Source organism: Lytechinus variegatus, chromosome 11, assembly GCF_018143015.1.
Source record: "Lytechinus variegatus isolate NC3 chromosome 11, Lvar_3.0, whole genome shotgun sequence".
Lineage (NCBI taxonomy): Eukaryota > Metazoa > Echinodermata > Echinoidea > Temnopleuroida > Toxopneustidae > Lytechinus > Lytechinus variegatus.
The window spans coordinates 25,606,780-25,625,709 of record NC_054750.1 but is presented as its reverse complement, the minus strand read 5'-3'; positions in this window follow the sequence as shown (position 1 = coordinate 25,625,709).

The window sequence follows — 18,930 nt, the reverse complement described above, 5'->3', positions numbered from 1 at the left end:
GTCGTTATAAGGAGCTGGTTGAGGTTATCAACCACGAATCTTCTCCTCTTTAACCTTTCCAGAGAGCTTCTAGCAGTGTGTGTTTCTATGTTCTTGTGAAGGTACAGAGGTATGATCGCCCAGTGATGAATTCATGAATGTGCAGGCTGTGGGTTCGAATCAGGTTCATGCATGTACTGTAACCAAGATTAAGCTCCTTTCCAGATTGGCTTAAACCTAGATCACGACGAATATTATAATCAGATGAAACTTGCACAAAATTAAATTTGACGAAGATTCCTTACAAATTATTACGTACACTGATACAAATAATGTACAAAAGTATAGTCAGTAATAAATGCGTTGAGAAGCAAAGTCTTTAGAAATTGTATCTGAAAAGACAAAAATTGGCAAAATTGAATTTTAATTCAAATCTTCAACGAACAATAGAGCTGTATTAATACCAAACTTGAGTATTACCGTTAATTATGATATATTGCCCACAAATGAATATTCAAATATCGCATATTTACCATTGCTAAAACTTGAGACTGTCATTTTGATTTCTTTAAATGTTTTTTTTTTCATATTCAATTTCTAAATATGTATCTTGCCCCATTCATTAAAAGGGAAGTTAGCCGTAACGAAATGTTTGTTGTAAAAATAGTCCCAATAATAAAGATTAAAAATTGGTTTGATGAAAATCCATCGATTTTTTTGATTTGTGACGTCAAATACGAGCAACTGCCCTATTATGTTATGTAATATACAATGCATAATTTTCACATTCGTAATATTTTTTTCTTCTTTCAGGAGCGGGTGTTGAATAATTTATCTTTTGATTGATTGATTTTATTTATTTGTTTTCTTTATTTCATACTGCACGGTAGGCCTTTTCAGATATGCAAAACTGCTTTCCAAAGGCGCCCTGCACTTTAACAAATAAATCTAAATCTATAGCAATTCAATGTAAGTAACAAAACAATAAAGTAAAAACAATCAAGTAAAATCAGAAAACATCATAATTATACATAACAGAGTGAATCAATAAGCATCATGGAATCATTACATCGAGTTATTCAGTGTATGACATTCAGAATTTTAATGATTTTCAGTGTTTTCTTGAATGCATAATACTGAAGGTACAAATAAAAACCATTTTCAATTTCTGAGAATATGACAGTTTATTGAATTTTTAACCTTCCAATATGTGGGAAAGCTGCTCGCATAATGGCGTCACATATCGAAAAATTAAAATTCGAATAAGCTTTTTATTCTTTGATGGATTTTTCATCAAACATTTTACAATATTTTTTACAATTATTTTTCTACTATTTTTACAATAAAGTTTTTGCCGGGGTGAACTTCCCCTTTAAATCCAAACCGTTTTGCTGTTGGATTAGAATGAAGGGGAGTTATAATCTCAATTATGAATACAAGTACGAAGTCATTTTCACAGTATATCCATGATAATTAGTAATTTTGTGAGAAAACAAATATTAATTTCCCCCTCGGAAACCTGATCGTGTCGAAGAAGAAAAGGGGAAAGTTGTTTAGAGTAAAGGGACAATGAACCAGGTGACACCGGAAGTATATATCTGGGAGGTTATTCACCTTCGTAACAACACCTATAAATATGACCCATTTTCAGTGGTGTTTGAGAACAATTAGTGCTGTTGTTATTAATGCCGTTGTTAAAGGACAAGTCCACCCCATCAAATAGTAGATTTGAATAAAAATGGAAAAATCCAACAAACATATCACTAAAAAATTCATCAAAATCCGATGTAAAATAAGAACTTTATGACATTTTAAATTTTCGCTTAATTTCACAAAATAGTTATATGCACATCCTGGTCGGTATGCAAACGAGGAGACTGATGAAGTCATCCACTCACCCTTTCTTTTGTATTGTATTATGTGAAACATGAAATATTCTATTTTTCTCCCAATTGTCAAATGAAATAAAGATTAATTCCTCCCTGAACATGTGGAATTAACATTTTGTTTGATATTCAGTCAAGTTGATCCTTATTGTCATATCTTTAAAATTGTATAATTCAAACAATAAAAAACAAAAGAAATAGTGAGTGAGATACATCATGGACTGTCTCATTTCCATTTCACTTAGTTGTGCATATCACTGTTTTGTGAAAAATAAACGAAATTTTGAAATTTCATAACTTTCTTATTTTACATCCGATTTTGATGAAATTTTCAGCGTTATTCTTGTTTGATTTTCTCTGTTCAAATCTACGTTTTTCTGGGTGGGCTTTTTTATGAATTGACGTTTGAAGAGATAACAGCAGACATCTTCTTTGAATATTGTCATACTTTTTAAAATAATCTTATCACTCATTGATTTCAAATAATATGCAATTTATCACCAAAATTATTGCAAGAATCGGGTTATCATTCTACTACTCAGTGCGTCTTGATAGGGAGGGGGGGGGGGGGGGGGGGGGCACTGTAAAAAAAGATAAACAAAAACAACACAATCAAGTACAGACTAGGTTGATAAAAGTGTATATTTATCTAACTATTCCTTTTTTGGAGGGGTGGTGGTGGTTATGATTTACATATCTGAGATGAAACAATTATTATTTTTAATATAAATGTTGCTATTAATAGCAAAGCAAAGATGAGGAAAGAAAACATGTTTTGTTACGAAAATAACAATTAGATCAATCGTCTTTACCAGACGTTCGGGTACCATTTCGCTATTATGAATTATAGACATATAAAGAGAAATAGCAAACAAGAAAAAAAATGAATGAAAGAAATAAATGTAGATGATTATTATAAAGAATGGAAGAGAGAGGCAATGAACAGAAAGAAAGGAAATACTGGAGAGTAGATGGTAGGAACGAAGAATAGAAGCAAAGAAAATATGAAGGTAAGAAAAAAGACAGAAAGGAAAAAAGAAGAAAGGTCAGAAGAAAAAAGAGAGGACATTTACATACACATTTTAGAGAGGAGATGAATGAAAAGAGGGAAAAGAACAAAAAGAGTTGACATACATCATTAAGATAAAATTTTCATGCATTTTTGTTACGTTTTGCTTTTGTTGATATTTTTTAGGAGAGGAACAAAGATACTTCACAAAGCTTGAAGAATCACGAAACATTTTGGTAATTCCTTCAAGTTCATTTCCTTTTTATTCGTATTTCAGAAAGAAATGTCGCCCTCTTTTGATACATTATTTATAAATATACCCCCAAATCCTGACAATACGTGAGCGAATTGTCATGGGCAGCTATAGCGAGCGGCAACGGATACATACACTGATGAAACCCGATAGTAGATTCCCAGGTCTCTTCATGCGTTATCCCACTCGAACCCACTCCACGAGAAACGTGATAACACCTCGTTAATCTTCTTAATTAGTGAGGTTACAAATTTTTGTTTTGAATGTCACGCCGAAAACCAAATCTTTTTCTTTCCCGTTCGGGTATAATGTTGAAAAAACAAACTATCACTTACCGGTGTGATTTTGTAGAAGCATACCTCCGTTCACCCCTCCTCGTATTGTATTACATTAGCAGCAGAGGCGATTTTTTTTCTTAAATTACGAAAAAACACCTTCGAGGAAATATGCCATTTCTTTTCGTAAGACGAGCCATTGATACTTCTTACAATGTTATTCGGTTCGAGGACAGTTCTATCATATTTAAGTCGATTTTATTTCTGAGCGGTAGGTGATATGCCAAAATGTAACTTAGACTAACAAGGGGTAGATCGTTATCTCGAAAATAGGATACAGGAAATATAATATTTCGAGTTCAGAAAAGCAAATTATTGAAATGATAGTGTGCAGGTAAATTATTCCCAGGGGTACAATGGATTGTATATGTTTTTTAAAATGATTACTCTTCATCTAACATTTTACACACGCATTGTTGGACACCCTGGATTTTAATGATAATAATAATAATAATCATGAAAATTACAAATTATATTATCTAGTGATTTAATATGATTCTGACCATTTACTCTTTCACGTCTTTAATTTTTTTTAGTCAACTTAATTTTTTTTTATTATGATAAAATAAAGGCACTGAGATAAGATCAGGAAAAGTGTATGGTCAATCGAAATCACCGTACAAACGAAAATGGGGACTCTCAGAACGGTCTTCTCAAATTTCAAGATATATCTTAACAGAGGGGCACTTAATTGAAATTATATCAAAAGATTACTAGATTCTTGTCAAATAGAATGTAATCTCTATTAGGCCTATCTTTTATTCTTTTATTACAAGAAGCTATTTTTTCTGAAGCAAAAGTTATGTTCGTGCCACTCTGACATTTCTAAATAAGGAATCTATTTAACATTGAGTTAACTACTTTTAGATTCGGGGGGGGGGGGGATCATTCGTTTGGACCCGTATGCTGATACGTGTTATATAAGTATGCTATACAGTTACACTTGGAGATGGTATATCCATTGCGCTAAAAATTATGTTCATTATAAGCATAATTAACTTTAATTTAGAATGCCTTTAGAATTTAATTTTAAGAATGCTAGTTGGCTAGCATTCCTAAAATAGATAATTAAAGGAGATAAAGTTGTGTTATAACATTAATTTGTGGTTGCCAATTATACGCTCTGAAATCATGTGTGTGTGTTCTTTTTGTTTAATTCATTGGAAAATTGTTTGATGAACTGAAAGAGAGGAGATTTAATTTAGGAATCTTACATTAATTACCAACAGCAATGAATATAAGTATACGAAATTATACAGCTGGCATGAAATTGATTAAGAATGATATGTCAACCCTATCATGCCTATTCAGGTGGTTTGTGGTCTTGTGAAACCTTAAAATGCAAATAATTTTCTTATATTACCACCTATTTCTATGAAATTTTCAGTGTTTGGCTTGTCTGATTTTCTTTATTTATTGTAATCATCATTTAGCTTTGGTGGACTTTAGATGTCAATATGCTAGTCGAAAGAATAGATGAAGAGATAAATGATATTAAAAGGTAATTGACTGATGTCCTTTTTGCCTTGTCAATAAGCATGGTAAGTAAGCGTGAGCTGCCATTATTTCTAGATAAATATTTTCATTAATGTAGTTTTTTTTAATAAAAAACCTGCTGGTGCTTTTTCCAGCATATCAACTTCTTTGAATAAATGAACCAAAAACATTCAAACCGATACAATATGGAAGTTCCCATGCACCGAAGCACACGCGCATACGATAGACTGCACCTCCACTATATTTCAAATAATAATATTCAACAATGGCACCGACAAAATGAAATAAATCATTCTGTTTCCATGTGCAACACGTGATTGTGACAAGCAGTAGAGCACAAGTGTTCTATAGGCCTACTTTATGCATTTTTGTCTCACTATATAAAAAAGGCCGTCGAATGCACGACTTAGCACAGCCGTAGAGGCATGAACGTTAACTATTTTCTCAAATGTTTAATATACTTTCTTAGGGGATCCACGCTCTGCAAGCAATGCTTTTTAGTGGATCCCCTCATTTCCATATCAGATTCTGTTAAAACTATTTTACAAATATTTTGGAACTTGTAGTTGATTTGTAATCATTGTTATCATATTTCATTTGTATTTGTTATATTCATAATGTATGTTTGATTTGTATTTGCCAGTGTTGTAGTCAAGGCTCAAACCTCCAAGGCTAAGGCCAAGGCCAAGGCTTTAATACCCAAGGCCAAGGCTTCAATAACCAAGGCTGAGGCCAAGGCATGGAAGCCCAAGGCCAAGGCCAAGGCCTGAAAACCTCAAGGCCAAGGCCAAGGCATTTCAATTGTACAATATATGGAAAAAAAGACAACAATGCTTAGGCGGCATACATGACACACAGGACCAAATGTATAAAAGGTGTGAGTGAGCAAAATTTTTTACCCTTGTACATTTAAAACGAAAATAATTTTATGATAGATCATGTAGATTTAGACATGAAATCAAAATAAACATATAGTTACATTTGTACAATTCATTATTGTTCTAGGCGATTCACATTGCAATAATTATTATTACCAAGGTGATCTGATCATGGCATGCCCATTCTCAACATGTCTTTCTCCTCTACCTGGGACAGGGGAGGCAGAATGTATTTTTTTGGGGGGGAGGTCAAAGCCAAAAATGCACTTACAGTATAAGTCAAAATGAGAATTTTGGTGCAGTTCAGCAAAGCTTTTTTAAGTGATTTCTAATTGATAAGACAGATATTTTGATTTAGGCTTTAATTTCCCGCTATAGAAAGCATAGCGAGCAAGTGGTTTTGAAAAAAAAAAAATCAATTTTGAAGTTGTAAAACTCGATTTTGGGTCAATTTAATGGTGCCAATCACTGTTAAAAGGGCATCCTTGCGAGATGTTGTAATAAGAAATGAAATTTAAATATTTTGAGCTGTTTTTGTAATCATGAAAAAGGTGTGCATCTTACTAAACAAATTAACGCGAGCACAAAACACAAGCAGAAATTTTTAGTGACCAGAAAAGGAAGCTGTTCTGGACTGCATTTAGTGACTCATAAATAGGATACATAACTCACCAATCAAAAAAATGCGAGCGCAATGCGCGAGCTCAAAAATTTGTAATATTCCGATCTAAAAACTAGACATTCTAAGCATTTTTTTGTGTAAATTGAATGCGAACCTTACTTAACAATAATATATGCAAGCACAATCCAAAATTTGTTGATTTTGAAACCTAAAATTTTGCTCTGTATGCCATGCTTGGCTCATCATGCCATTGATGCCATAGCCCATTTGGAAATGACAAAATTGAAGTTTGTGTTCAAGTTTACCGAATCTTTTCAGAATATCATTAAGACTTAAAACATTCTTGTTGGTCAAAGAAAATAATAGAAGGAAAACCTAATGGAATAGAAATCAACCTTGTTATCATTCTTCAGAGTAAGCTATTTTTAGAGTATGAAAATTGTTGTCAAAATTGCAGTCAGATCTGTCAGAGTTATTCCTGTCATAAAATCACTATAATCAGTGGTGTACCGTGGGTCACGGCATTGGGGGGCACCAGCAAAAACTTGGAATTGCCTAGTGAGCGCGCAAAGCGCTCCCAGTTGCCAGGTATACTGAACTAATAGAGATATTTTTATAAGGACAGTGCCAATAAACGGACATGTATCTCACTAGTCAAATAATGCGAGCGCGAAGCGCGAGCTTAAAACTTTTGATATTCAAAACTAAAAAGGGACATTACATTCAATCTTTTGTAATCATGATACGTACCTGTCTCGTTAAATAATGCGAGCGTGAAGCGCGAACTGAAATTTTTGTAAATATTGACCCCAAACAGGAAGATTTTAAGGACTATATTTTAGGAATCTTTTATCTATTAAGATTATACACATCTCACCATAGTCATCTAATGGGAGTGCCAATAAGCGCTTGCTGATTTTGTTAGAATTACATCTAAACATGCACATAAAGCACTTGTAATCATGATTAACAATTAACATACCCATCTCACTAATCAAATCTTGCGAGCGTGAAGCGCGAGCTGAAAATTTAGGAAATTCAGACCTGAAGAGGGGCATTTTAAGGCTTGTTTGTAGGAATTCAAGAAGGACTTACATAGTTCACTAACCAAATGATGCGAGCGCGAAGCGCGAGCTGAAAATTTTTGATATTCAGATCAGAAAACAGAAAAAGGAACATTTTAAGGACTCATTCTAGGAATTGATGGAGAGCAGACATCTTTCACCAATCCACTACTGCGAATGTAAGCACGGACAGGAAATGTTTTATATTAAGACCTTAAAATGGGACAATCACTTAAAGTATTCATGAAAAAGAAGCATACTTTTGTACATGTAAAAGAATAACTCGAAGTGCGAGGAAATATATTTGGTAGTTTGGTGTATATTGACTTGAAAACGGGACGTTTTAGTATAACAGGATTATATATCTCGGTAAACAGACAATGGGAGCACCAGGAACAATGAAGACATATGCCCTGAGCAAATTATGTTTCATTTATATGAAAAAAATGTTTCTTATGTAATGTAACATAACATAATTATAACATTATAATGAACATTGTCTTCTTTCCCACTACGTTTCTCTTCCTTTCTCCCTCTTTTCCTCCTTTTTTTTAGTCAGCCGATGGGGGGGCACGTGCCCCCATGCCCCTGTAGTTACGCCACTGACTATAATCCTAATCGTAATTATTATCATTATTATTGATATTGTCATTATCCTTATTAGTCATGATTACGTCATATTACCAATAAATAATATCAATTTTCATCACTTCTCTTTGTTACATAATTATGTGATGATAATTGCAATTGATGGCACTGCTAAGTACACATACTGCTTCTGCTGCTGCTGACTGGTAGTATTTAGTGTCATTAGATGTACATGTACAGAACAATTGAAACATTTATAATTACTTGTATAAAACAAATGAAAGTACAAAATACAAAATGCCTTGAAAAAGCCTTGAAAATGCCTTGAAAATGCCTTGAAATTTCAAGGCTCAAAATCCTCAAGGCCAAGGCCAAGGCCCTCTCAAGGCCAAGGCCTGAATGTTCAAGGCCAAGGCTTTGAAAAAATAGGCCTTAAGGCGCCTTAAGGCCAAGGCCGAGCATCAAGGCACTACAACACTGGTATTTGCTTATAATGTTGATAATGGAAATGGAAAATAGAACTTGAACTTGTTAGATTTTTGAAGGGGGGGGGTCAAACATATATATTAACGCCGAATTTGGAAGAAAGTGAGTAATTAGGGAAACTCTGGTGCATGAATGATAGTGTGTTGGTTTGAGCATGACCAAATGTGACTAAATGTACAAAGAGATTTTCTTTAAAAGGAAAAGAGGTAATGATAGAGTTACCGATATCGAAATGTGATAAGAGTTAATCATGTTAATGTTTTCAAGAGGAAATCGCGCTTTGCATATTGTTCATTGATGATGAACCTTATTTAGGAAAGTCAAAATTGTAACTCAATTCATTAAAACTTACTTATTACCCAGCATGGTGGTTTAGTGGTCGAGTGTCTGCCTCATGAACGGGGGGTCTTGGGTACGATCCCTTGTCGAATCATACCAGAGACCTTCTGCCTTCTTGTCAGGCGAACGACATATGAGAATGGAGAATGGATAAGGGTAATAACAAGTTATGTTAAGCAGGACCTGCTGGAACAACATGAACAATAGCTTACAGCTGAAGTGATTAACAAAGGTAAATAGAGTTTATTATCATTATTTTGATAACATTCTGCACTTTGAAGCACACATGTATATACTCGATCAATTCTAACATAATTATATAAGCGACTAGAAAAGTATATAGCATCAAAACACGCTTCATCGTCAAAAGAATCAAAGGAAACGTATAATGGTACATTTTGTTTTAATGTCCACATTGTTTATGAACGGCGCGAAGTTGGATTTTCAATACTTTACTTCAATCATAGGCATGCATCTGGACTCGATGAAAATTGCTTCATTCATTTGAATCATCCAGGTAGGCCCATGTACTTTCATTTTGCAATACATAGGAATTATTCATTTATCATTTCACTGAAAAATGATAATTTCTAGAGATTACTCTCAAATCTGTCAATATTCATACGGGGAAGTTTCGGAGAAAAGGGTAACACGTTGTGCCCCTGCTAATAAAATTAAAATGAAATCTTATTAGGACAAATATTCGGGTGTAATACTCGATTGGCCAAGATAAAACGCGAAATCACGGGAGCATGCTGGCCAACGCAAGAAAGTGCATCTAATTTCGAAATGTGGAAGCAACTTATTTCAAAAGGCTGGCTGGCTTCCAAGACAAGAATCAAAGATCCCCAAACCATGCAGTTTGCAAGAGGAGTATTAGTAATTCACATTAACACTTTACTCGATTAACCGGAAGTGATAAAGATCGATTGCATTCCTGAAAGCGCGAGGAGTAATTGGTCGCAAACTTCAGTCAGGGGTTACCCCCTTGCCCCGTCATATTCTCGCTTCTTGGGGATGATACAATAACCTTAATGACACAATTAGGATTTAATGAATGAGTAATCATGTTACACAGATTAAAACAAGGGAAATGTGTTGGAGAGAAAGAGAGAGGGAGGGAGAGAAATGAGAAGGAAATCTGATTCACCCTTAAACATTTTATTTTAACACATGTCATGTCACACATCATGTTTAACATTGCACTTTGTCATAATTAAACACGTTCAATTAATTAATACCTTTGATCACATCAAAACTCCTCATTCCTATTGAAAATTTTGAAAATTAATAAAGAAGTTTGATTTGGAGAAATAGACACTTAAATATTACATTTTATTCATAAAAATGTCTGACGTATTTATGATATCATATTGATCATGTTTAGATGTTAATGATAGAAAAATATATTGTTTTTTTACAGCAAGCGATATCAGGGATTCAAAGTGAAATGATATATCATTGTCTCCAATTAAACTATTTTCCTATACAAAAAGTGACATAAATTACAAATGAATCTAAAACTTCTATTCACAATCATGAAATAATATATAGTCAGATTGCCAATACACGTTCGATTGCTAAATTTGCAGCCTGCATAAACATCTAGCATTTTATGAAGTAGAAGCTTAAGGAAAAAAAACAATTCTAAAAATGATTATTGCTAGAATTTCGTTGTTTATAATGAAACATTAACAAGTCTTATGGAAATTAAAAAACGTTCTGAAAAAATGTGGATGAAATTCTCGGCAATAAGCGCCTACATGCCCCTCCAAAAGCATGAAAAGGGTGAGTTGTTTTCACCCAACTAAACATTATCATGATCATGCTTTGGCCTTAAGGGCCAAATGACTTCTCGAAACGCGTTGACTGTTTGATTTTTAAATCTACCGCAAGTATTCAATTATTCCATATATTTTCACCCATTTTGTAACTAAAATACTTATTTCTGAGTATGAATGAAATTTTATGATAAAGGGAACAATTTCCACCACAAACAATCCTAAAAGAAATAAGCTTTGGCTTTCATATTTGGTGACATCCACCCGGCCGTCGGGACTTAGAAATGAATGCCCCCACTATTTTCAACACAATTCTTTTTCCTTTTTCATCGGACAAATCATCTGGTGCTTATCTGATTGCAAAATGACTGGATCTTACTGGACAAAGAGGATCTCCGTTATAACTGTTCCTCGTGAAGGCGTAAGTTCCGGCTCTTTAACAAAGCGTTTATGAACGGCAAAACTGTATTAAGGTGTTATTATGACGCATTCGCTAACTGTCAAAGTTTACACCAATGAATCACATAGCAGTGTCAGATCAATAATTACAACTAACGGCACCGTGTCACTATATGATAAGGTGTTGGATGATGCGTCGATTTCCCATGCGTTATTCGAAGGAGCTAATTACCTCAATACAAATGCGCTGCGAATATGACGCATATTACGAATTTCCAATGACGCAATGCGTCATTTGGTGAGTAGACCCAGTCTCTCGATCAGTGTACAATGCCAATGTGATAAGGTGCCGCATGATGTGCAGATTTGAACTGTGTTAATTATGGGAACTAACCCGGGCTAATTACCTCAATAAACATGCGCTGAGAATTTATCGACGCATTCTTTATAAGATTTCCCCCATGACGCAGTGCGTCATTTCGATGAGTAGGCTCAGTCTCCCCTGCAAAATGGCGTTGCAATTTCGAGAACTACCGCTCCAAATATTTTAAAACCGGGGCCCGTATTCTGAATTCGAGTTTAATTTAACCTCTTATCTAAAATTGTGATTTAATGATGGACAGACAAATGTGACAATCATCTCTGATCGTATTAGTTCAACTTAAGCTTGTTTGGCACTAAAATCATCTATAACTAGAATTTTTTTTTTTACCATTAAAGCATAAAGATATTGCAAAGTCAACTCAAGAACCAATTTAAAAAGAACTTGATATTTTCGGCTTCCCATAATTTTCGCACAGAGTTAGACCATGTTACAAATTGCACGACAGTATTGGTAAATTGCCAATTCGTCCATTGCCAAATCGTCCACTTACCACACTCACCCTTTTCATTTAGTGTAATGCCATTCCGTCCATCAACATTTCGTCTAACAACCATTTGGTCCGATCATCACTTCGTCTAATCACCATTTCGTCTATGTCTATTTCGTCTTATAACCAGTTGGTCTAATATCCATTTCCTTTTCATTCATTTTGCACAATTTAACACTTTGTCCAATCAGACCAAAATTGACTAAATGGCTATTGGACCAACTGGTTATCAGATGGAATGGCATTGGACTAAGTGAGAGCAGACCATGTGGTGAGTGGACGAACAGATGGTAGACCAAAATAGACGAGTTGGCAATTGGACGACTTGGCATTAGACGAATTGGAAATAAACCTTCGAAACTTGCATTAAACATGTTAAATGGCGTCTAGAATAATCGTGGTATACATAAAAAGAGACGTTGAGCAATTAAAGACGATCAACTTCTCACTCGTCTCCTCTTGCTTAACGTCCCCAGCTGTAGAACGATGCGCTTAATTTGATCGCATCTTCGCGCCAATTTACCACCAAGACAGAACACGCCCGTACAAAGATCTGGTTCAGGTCGGGTAGTTTTTTTTTAACTTGAATCTCATCAGTTCCTTTATCCCAGGGAAGGAGATATACACCACCTTACTTACGAGTCGACAGATTTTTCCTATCCTCGTTTTTATGCTTTGACGAGGATTAGATTAAGAGCAATGAAATGTGATGGATCGGGTAATTATCAGGGTTTATAGTCAGTGGAGCCTCTGCGACGTACCATGTTACATTTTAATTAATATGTAGTCATTGATTGCTAATTTGCCATTACAGACCGAAGACAGCACTGATTTCCGAGGCACGAAACTTGCCGATTGGTTAAACATGGTAACTATCACCAGTAGTGCATTGATGCTTGATCTTGGTCTTTGGTGCCTTAAGGCATATTTTCAATGCCTTGGCCTTGCACTTTCATGCCTTGACCTTGAGCAAGCCTTGAGGATTTGAAGCCTTGAACACGTTGAAACCCAATGAATTTTCAAGGCGTTGTCAATGCATATTTTTCTTTTGCCTTTATTTCGAAAATTGATGTTGTGTATGGGTCCAAGAAATCATTTTACTGCTACTATCAGGTCTATCACCAGCTATGCCAGTGGCGTTCAGAGGGGAGGTGGTGGGGGCTGGGGCGCTTACCCCCCATTCCCCCAAAAAATCACACCCAAGGAAAAAAGAGAAAATGAAAGAAAAGGAAAGAGAGAAGGTGAAATACGATATTGTTTTCTGAATATTATGTCAAAATCTATATCACAAATTTGTATTTTTGTAATAAAAATGTCGAAATCTTTGCTCTCTCGGAACCTTAGATAAATTTCGCCCGATACGCCATATACCGGGCCCCCTCAAAACTTTTGGCTCATTAAGTCACTGAGCTAAAAAAAAAAAAGAGAGAAGGAACAGTTATAGAAAAACAAAATGGATTTTTTAAAATCCTGTAAATATATATAAGAATGCTATATACTGTCACAAAATGAGATTTGAATTAAATAGATGAATTTTTTGGACTCCCTCGCCATATTTCAGAACCCCTCCCTTCCCATACGCCATGTTATTGTGACAATTGAACATTATTTCGAATACAAATATTATATTTTGAAATATATTTGAATATATGTATATTTGAACTACTGAGAGATAAATAGATTTAGCAATGGTTTGTTAGAGATTAGATCAAGCTCACCGATGGATGTTTCTTTGTAGATATTTCCATGTTTGTTCCTTTAAAGGAAAAGACAAGTGTTTAATTTGATGATTATGGTGGCGACTCGGAGAGAAAAAAATGAGAAAAAAATGAGAGGAATCAATCATTTACCACACCTATATCGTCGCTCATCTAAACAGCATTGACTCCGTCAGAATTAACCTCCAACTTCAACTTAAAAAAAGATGATGGTAATAAGCGACGGTTTTCTCGTGGTCTTAAAATAACTGAACATGCGGCTAAATTTAGACCATCGAGGAACACTTTAGTTCTACTGCGGCTGTTGGTGGTTTGCTTCATTTAAGGGAAGGATTTCGAAGGGCTTTAGATTTGTGGCGGCAATGGCGTAAAAAATGTGAATCAAAGTCGTTGTGTGACCTCAAATTTCTTCTTATTCATTGGTTTCTGATCATATTTTTCCTCCAAACATTCTTGCACAAACAACATTTGCAGGATAATCATTTTACCTATATATTCTAAGGGTATGATCTGCTTTCATTATTTCTTTTTTTAGTATGTAAGAAGTCGATATGAATAATTCGTCTAATCTGTGATGTGAGTTAATCCATCAACTTTTAGCAGTAACAGTAAGCCATTTTGATTGGTCAGACATAGCGTATGGGGCAAAAATAAATGAATAAAAAGATGACCTTTTTATAGAAAAAAAGTTCTACATAGATTTTACCAAAATATTGAGAAAATGATATAATGTTTTCCCTTGTCCTTTCATTTTTCTTTCTTTTCACTTTGTGATTTCCTCAGTCTATCTTGGGGGATGGAATGGGGAGGGGTCCCTGGCTCCAAGCTTCCCGTCTGTACGCCAGAGACTTTGAATAGGCCTACAATTTTGCAGAAATAAATGAATAAATTTTAAGTATCGAACTTTTTTTTTATAAGTCTTTATTTCTGGAAAAACTGGCAACGACAGCACATATACAAAAATACAACTATACGACGATATACGACCCAAATCAAAATAGCAACCGAAAATTTCGCTACTGTGCCCAACCGCGTAGCCAGGATTTCATTTTTGGAGGGGGCGGTAAATGCACGCGAAGCGTGCCAACACTTACAGAGCGCGCGAAGCGCTCTCCCTAGGGGGTGGGTGCAGGGAGGGGGAGTTTCCCCCTCCCGCGCGAAGCGCGAAGCTTTTAGTGTTTCATAAATTGAAATGAAAAGGAGCCGTTTCTCTTGTCTCTAGTACCTCCGATTCGGTTGACTATATTGCGATTTTGAACCTTGTTTTCAAAAGTGATTGTGAACGCACAAAAGAGGTATACAATGGAGGAAATTAAAATGATAATAACTCCGCGCGAAGCGCGGAAGCTAAAGTGTTTTATCAATTTTTCTTGCCATAAAAAGGGTCCCGAGAAAAGGGTATTCTCAAAGATATATTGAAACTTTCTTTGGAAAGATCAGATTTGATTACAAACAATTTAGCATCAGTGCATATTTTTAACTCGCAAAACAGAGGAGAAGATTGGTAGAGGAAGATATTCCTCCCCGCGCAGAGCAATGAAACTCTGAAATTTCAAAGGGCGGACGTTTCATCAAATGTAGATATCTCTAATACCCAATCGTCTCTAATTCAATTGATTTTCTAAGATTATTGAACTTCATTACAAGGAAAATAGTTGAAACTTCTGTGATTTATTGAAATTATCTATCTATATAATAAAGGATGATTAATTTTTTTGACTTATCCTGAAGCGCTTCATTTGGAATATAAAGAAACTTAAGTGTCATTCAAAATTTCAAACTGAGGGCGCAAAACAGGACAGGAGATGAATGTATACAGGGAAATGACATGAAATTTAATACAATTTGATAAAAAAATATTGTACTTTTTTATTTAATACGACACGAATTCCATACCTTCCTCTTTTAGGAACCTGTTTGCCCCCAAAATAATTATGGTTGTTTATAGTAATGAGCTGAAAAGCGGGAGAAGCTGACTTTATGGAGGTGACGGCAGAAACTGATATAAAGATTTTACCCGCTCGGAGCCGACCAGACCAGAAGTTGCGCGATCAATTGAAAAAAAAGATAACTTCATATATTTACTTCGGCCTAACCTTACTCAAATTCATGCCCTAATGTATACAATTTTAACTTTAACTGGCAAGAAGCACATAGCTGAGGTGGAAAAACAGGATTAAAGAAAAGGTGGGGGAACAATGCAGAACTTCAATATTGTCATTTAAACGCGCGCAGCGAGGAAGCAAAATTCATATATGAATTTAGAGCAAGAAGAGTGAAGGAGTTTCTCTTTTGAGAAAAAAATAAAGAATAAAAAGAAAAAACACAAAGCTACCTTTCTTCCCTTTCCTCCCTTCCCTTTTCCTTTTCTCCTCTCTTTTTTCCCTTCTTTTTTTTCTTTTTGGGGACGTTTTTTTTTTTTTTTTTTGGGGGGGGGGCGACCGCCCCCACCGCCCCCCTGGCTACGCGCCTGACCGCGCCCCCTCTCTCGAATATTCAAAATCCGGCCCCCCTAGTCAATTAGTGCATTTGATTTATACCTTTGTCTCGTAATAATTTAATTTTGAATATGTCGATTTTCACGAGTCAATAATATAGAGGACAATCAATCAAAATAATTTGTATACAATCAGATAGAGTCGGTTTTTTACTGCTTCATATCCATATAAACTGGCTGTAAATCCATACATCGACACGTGTTTCTTCCCTTCGTGTTGCAACACAAGAATAAAAGGTTATCTATTCATGTCGGATCATGATTATTAATAGTCATTATGGTAATGAAGCTATAAACACAAAATCACAACAATTACCCCCAAACAGATAAAGGTTCACACTCATTCCCGCATCTCTTTTATCTAAAATTATCAATGCGAATCTCTGTATTTATTGCGCGGGTGGTCGCTGATGCCTTTTGCGATAATTCTTTTATCTCATGAAAAATTGCTCTATTTTTACGCGGACAGCCGTACAGAGCTACACGTGCCAACTTCACGCGCATATTTTCCGTTATTGATCAAAATCAGATAATTTTTGTATCGTTCAGATAAATTACAATGCTTACAAAATGCGTTATCCCCATTCATGATCTGATAATATTGATGTTTGCTTGTACCGCCGGAGGAAGGTACCTCTCTCCGCCGAGCTCTCCGGGGAGAGGATCTGTCTCTCCGCTGATAACGAGTTGCACCGATACTTCCAAATCTCATTCAATGTTCGCTTTGTTCAAAGTGCTGCTCAATTCACCGTCGTTTGAAAACAACCTCCGGAAGTTATATCAATATTCTACTTTATTCAACTTTTGCTACTTCGAATTTATCCAGTTTAATACAATCTTAAAAAAGGGTTAACAGCACCAAAGAAAAAAAACCGACCCAGAAAACTGAAACTAAGAAAACATTTGTGCCCCCATCATACCACAGACATTCAGTAAAATAAAGTAATATAAGAAATGAAAAATGTATCACCTTTTATTTAGAATAAGGTTTTACTTTTTTTTATGTTAACAGAAAAGTTTATACTTCATACCGTTAATTTGTATTCCTTATAATATTATGACTATACTGTTTGTGTCTTTTATCATTTTTGTTATTTTGTTTATGTAAACTCATTTCAGGAAATGAAAATCAATATTTTGAACACATTATAAAAGCGAGTAAACAAACAAAACAAACAATAAATCAATCAATCAAACATACACGAATATAAACAAAAGAGCAGAGCTCTTTATAAATTCATTTCAATGTATCTGTTTTCTTTTCTTTCTGTTTTCTTTTCATTTCTTTTCCCCGCTAAAGATTTCTATTTCCAACATTAATTTTCATTTTAATACATTATGTGAAGCAGACATGTTTTTAATTTGATGTCAAAGAACGTGAATAAAAGATATGGAATAATTTGTTCAAAAACATAATTTTGATTTTCATGTTTTGTTATTGGAAATAACAGGAAATCCTTTTCAGAAAGCAATATAGGCCTTCATCAAACATATCACAACAAAAAGTAAACATATAAGGAAAACCGGTCTAAATGTTTCCCCCAAAAGAAAGTAACAAAAAGTCTGTGATAATTATTAAAAGAATCTATGACAATGCTTGAATAAACAAGAATTACACAATAATATTTTTATAGCCATTTTCCGGTCACTATATCTCAGCTGTTTTCATGGCGGTTTGGTCATCACACACGCTTGCCCATGCATTGGTCAGTTGGTCACTTTGGGGTCTCTTTACCCATTGTCAACAAAGGAAGACCATGTGACCAGATGACGAAATAATCAAGTTGTATTATTTAAAAAACAAACACGTGCACGTGAAGCATTTCATTTATGTCAGATGAAAAAAAAACCTAAACAAAACACAAGTTGTTAATGGGCATTAAATGCCACCATGGATTATAACCTGATAACTACTATCATGACTATAGTCGGACTATTTAACCCACTCGGCCACGGCACCGCCAGATGTTAAAGCCTGAATTTGCCATAAAAAGAGAAGAAAATTGTCAAAAATCAACTTATCTAAAGAAAGACATGTAGGCCCTTAGTTAAATTTATTATAAAAATACTTTTACGATATGAGTTGAAAATAAAATCAGTCTATGAATGGAATCGTCCTCATATAAACTTTTCTCTGAATTATCGTTGCACTTTGGGACAGTGGTCTTAACAAACTTCATTGGCTCTATCACAAAACGTATATCTTATGGATGGTGTTTGAAAAGGGTGGGGTCAAATAAATTAAATAAAATCAATCATGTTGAAAACCTCAGAAACCATCTGCTCATTATCATAAAGGATATGCAGTTTAATGATTTCTGTTTAAAGAATAAGCCATGCTTCATGCGTGATTCTATAAGTCATTGAAATAGCACATTATTGCGATGTATAGGCAAATAAGTGTGTATGTAGGCATGCAGATCCGTGAATTCATATTTTATAAGTTTGTTGTAAGAACTTTCTTATATTTATTTTAATTATGGTTTGGAATTCGGTAAATAAGAGCCAGTTTTCACCATCATTGTGATGGTAGAATATATCGATACACATCACTAGGCCCCCAAAATCAAATGAATAATTCAAACAAAAATGAACAAATTCATAATGGCATGATGATTCGAAAAATTGTGACAGTTATAAGTTCTGTAATGATTTATTTCTTTTGGTGTTTGTATGTTTTATCTTGTGCTGAGTTGTGGAGTGACTTCTAAATTGGTTGACGAGCCT